General features: G+C 41.3%; 1 pseudogene; it reads right to left on the bottom strand.

Moving 5' to 3' along the window:
* Nucleotides 1-413: 413 nt before the first annotated feature.
* LOC109735199 (disease resistance protein Pik-2-like) lies at nt 414-4146 on the bottom strand (annotated as a pseudogene).
* Between the last annotated feature and the right edge of the window lie 512 nt (nt 4147-4658).

The raw sequence follows: 4658 nt of genomic DNA, 5'->3' as shown, positions 1-4658 counted from the left end.
CTTACTAAATAGAATGTGGGATAAAACTTTCAGCATTTTTCGTCCGATGTAAATACTAATAATAAGATTTTTTAATCAAATAAAACTTATTTTGTATATTTATGTTGGACGAAAAATCTAATTTTTTATCCTAGATTCTAGTTAGAAAGCTTTACTGTTCTGCAAAGGTTTGAACTTGAACACATGTTTTATGTGAGAGAAACAAAAAAGAGAAATGTACTTGCACGGATCTTGATGCGAATAATGGATGGCTAGATAAGAGGGGCCTGGGTGCAGGTGCTCTAAAATATATTTTCGCTCATGCATTTTAAATTCACGTACTGTAGTAAAGACCAGACAGGTAACTCTAGTTATTAAGTTACTAACGTATTGAACTAGTAAGCATGCTGCTTGCAAGGGTGAACAAGGGTGAATCAGCGTGGAGTTACCTTCTTCATCCTCAGTGTGGGCTTGTTCGGATTAATATGAAGCTCTCTGTGAAGTGCAGCGGTCAGCCCACCATCTCTACCACGAGACACCACATAGGCATGCTCCAGTGAAGAGAGGTTCTCCAGCCCAAATTGAAAATCACCAAATTGGTCTTTTGTTCTCTTACCATAAATATCTAACTCCAGGATTTGGAGCTTTTGCAAGGTTCCTTGTGCAAACACGAAACCAATGGCGCTACTCCTTATACTGAACCTTGTCAGACACCGAAAGGGACAACCACTGTCAATGACTAGCTTTTTATCTGTGAATTTTCTCCAGAACAGTACATGTATAGAGAGGCCACACAGAGACGGCATGCTCCCAAGTATTTGGAGGTCTTCCTCTCTTAGTCCTCTTAATGTGATTGCAAGGGAAGAGAGGGAGTGCAAGGCGGACATTGATTTTAGAAGCAATGTACAGACTATCCTATCACCCATGTCAACGAACACCAGTTGTCTTAGCTGAACAAAGGTTGATGGCAATTTTTTCATTTTGGTGGACCTTATGTCTAGCAGTTGCAGATGCTGTAGATTGTTCATCTCTTTCGGGATCTCAGTGATAGATGTCCCTTTTAGACTCAGATACCTCAGGTGAAATAAATTGCAAATGTCCTTCAAATGATGATTACCCACTACCCAACAAAAACTTAAATCCAATGCATGTAGGACAAGAAAACCTGAAAGTTCTGACAACAAACTGAGGTCTTTACTAAACACAGTAAGTGATCTCACATGGGACAAGCTGCTCATGGTTGGCATCGGCTGGACATCCTCTTCATTGCTGATTTGGAGAGACAGTCGACGGATCTTACTTGGCAGTGACCTGGACTGCTGACCACCCAATGTTGCGAGAAAGTTCTCCTCATTTGACAAGGAAGTGATAAGGTCAAGCACCATGTCGTGTACACGGACAGAGTTCGCCTTATCAGCAAATTTGATATCCATCGGTTGGATCAAGCTTTTGTTAATGAGCTCAGCAATGTAATCCTCTCCTATATCATACAGGCTCTTTCCCTGCTCTTCATGAACAAATCCTTCACCTATCCATTTCCATATCAATTTTTTGGTTTTAATCTTATAATCCTCTGGATACAAATTTAGATACAGTAAACAAGCCTTAAGCTTTGGAGGCAGGTCATAGTAACTGATATATAGTGTCCTTCTCATGTCTATCAGGTCAGGATTATTTTCTAGCCCAGAACCCATACATTGGTACACCTTTCACCAATAGGTATATGTATTTTCATGTTCGTTTTTACTAGCCAACATACTAGCCAGTGTAATGATAGCTAATGGTACTCCACCACATTTCCGTAAGATGTACTCACTTATTTCAGCCAACTGAACAGAAGGACACTTATCTCTAGTTCCAAATATTCTTTGGTAGAATAGCATTCTTGAGTCACTAGTAGAAAGTGGTTTAAGCTGATAAACACCACTAACTTCTTTGGCAACATCCAGAATACGAGTTGTTGCGATTACTCTACTACCACATTCATTCTCAATCAAAGCACATCTAATAATTCTCCATGCAGATTTATCCCATATGTCATCAATGACAATGAAGTACCTGCGACGTAATGCCAAAAGGCCATATATAAGTAAAGATAAAGTATTCAGCTACCTAAGTGAAATAGTACAATGCAATAAATAATCAGGAAACTGAGGAAAGTTGCAACGCCCCATAAATAACTTAACCCTAAATTGTGAGACACATGGGTGGAAAATGGAATTTAAAATCTAATCCTCATTTGGATAACCATACTCAGTGATTTAATTAGTTCACCTCGTCAAAGCGAACAATATGGACTGTTAGTTTGTTTAAGTCAGCTGAGCCGCATAGTTTGACCTAGGATTTCACCTAATTGAACAGTTGAGATAGTTTGGAACTTAATTCAAAAATAGATAAGGGGCTAGGGGAGCCATCGAGCTCCATGAGGCCACCTCGCCACCACCCTCATTAATATGCACTTACTTTTGCCTCTGCTCACTATTGAGAAACAGTATACTTGTGAAAGTATTATGACATCAGATTGTTTGTTGTGGGCATTCCTGATATAGGGGAAGTGCTGCCGGATGATATGATGCCAATATTCAACCTACGTCTAATTTTTAGTGCTGCCGGATGATATGATGCCAATATTCAACATAAGTCTAATTTATAGAGAGAAGTCCCTCCAAGTATAAAAAATGGAAGATAGTAAATTTAGGATGAAAAAAGATAGAAACATATTTTATTTATTCTTAAATTGTAACATTATAAATTTCAGCTTCCTACATATACAGACCCTGCTTTTCACGATCTATTAGTTATTGTTAGATATATTCTCGGTAATTGTATAACAAAATACTGTTTTTGGAGAGAGGCATTCACTGTGTGTGTGTGTGTGTGTGTGTGTGTCTCTGTGATATATTATAGATAATACTCCCTCCATTCTCGGAAAAACTGCGTGTACCTTTTTGAAGTTTGTTCTGAAAATTAAGGCGGCACATTTATGGCTCCTGTTCCATTTTCACCCCTGCGCAGATTTCCACGGCTCAACTTAGTATAATAGTACTACTTCTACTTGGTTTGGATCCAATAGGTCAGATTGGCGTGCTTTTATAATCCGGGAGTAATTGGCCGGCCATTCAGGGCATGCCGCCCGTGGAGCGAGGCGCGATGCAGCGTGAGTTAATTAGGGCCAGCACGAATTAATTGAGGGAGTAGGAAACACTGTCCTAGTACATAGTAAGCACACACATGAACTGGAAAGACTCCAGAGCTGATAAGATGAACTCCTAAATAGATGATGAAATTGGCAGCGGCACTAGCGTACAACACACATACCTCTTGTTTTGGAGGAATTCTCTTATCTCACTTATGAGTTGTGTCTCGCCCCACGCTGATTCATTCATGATGTTATTGTACTTGTCCTTGCCAAGTTGATGCAGCAAACTCTTGAAAAGCTTCTTCATGTCGGGATTAAGAGAAACGGAAACAAAAGCTCCACAATTAAATTTCTCTCGAAGCTTCTCATACACCATATTAGCAAGAGTTGTCTTCCCTAAGCCTCCAAAGCCAACAATAGAGATCAGCTTGGGTTGCTTCTTGATCACCTCGTCTCCCTCCATTAGCATCTTGACCATGTCAACGCTCTTCTCTTCGATGCCAATAAGCTCGATCGCCTTTTTAAACAAGGCTAACTGGCGAAGGGTATCAGTACTTGTGCCAGTGGGCTTGGGCACAACACTGTCAACCTTGTGCCTTTCACGCCTCTCACAGACCTCCTTGATACGGCTCTTGATGTCTTTGATATCGACGCCAATTTTGTGTCGCATCTTGCCCTTTGTCAGCATGTCCATACTTCTCTGGATGAAACCCATAAAGCTCTGTGGCTTCTTTTGTTCCCGGCACTCAAGGCGCACCCGGAATCTGTCAACGCTGTCCTCAATCTCATAGGACAGGTCGCTGACATCCCTTGCCCAAAGCTTGACCTGGATGTCAGGTGGCTGATCCAAGGGTGCCTCTGAAACCTTGATGAGGGCAGCTTCCATGCTCTCTAACTTGGCTTTAAGGAACTTGATCTCACTCCTGGTGTTCTTCTGCAGGTTGTACTCCTCCTTGAGCAGGTCGCCGAGCATAGGCAGGAGAGTGCTCATCGCCCCGGTCACGACCTCCATAGTCGCTCGTCCGTGAGATCTTTTGGATGTTGATGAATTAGGTGTAGTGTTTGCAGCTGCGGCAATGAGTGGGAATAAGATGGTCTCTCGGTGGGAGGGTGAGTGGCTATGGGTGGGTGGGTGGGTGTAAAGGTGCCTATCCCTATTGCTAGTCTTTCATAGAGATTATATTACTCAGGAAACTTATGAATGAAACCGCTCAAATAATGTCGACACATGGACACACCAGATGTACTAGTTAATTGAACAAGTATCACATGCTGCGCCTGAATTTAAAAGCTTGTATAAAGAAAGTCCTGATAGAATTAATAGTGTAGTAGTTAATAAGGTGAGGGATCACTTAAAGTGGAAGCGAAATAAAGGTGAGGAATAATCACTTAAAGTCGAACCACCCAGAACGCCAAAGTGGACGGAAAACGGACATAGTGAAAAGAGTCGATTATGGAATATATCCCTGAGTATTTTTTGCCACATGCTGATGATACAGTCTGATCTTATATCACACGTCATTTACTGACCAATCCAGTG

This window comes from Aegilops tauschii, chromosome 1, assembly GCF_002575655.3.
Source record: "Aegilops tauschii subsp. strangulata cultivar AL8/78 chromosome 1, Aet v6.0, whole genome shotgun sequence".
Classification (NCBI taxonomy): Eukaryota; Viridiplantae; Streptophyta; class Magnoliopsida; order Poales; family Poaceae; genus Aegilops; species Aegilops tauschii.
Note: the sequence above shows the minus strand (reverse complement) of the source record. Positions and strands in the feature narration are given on the sequence as shown.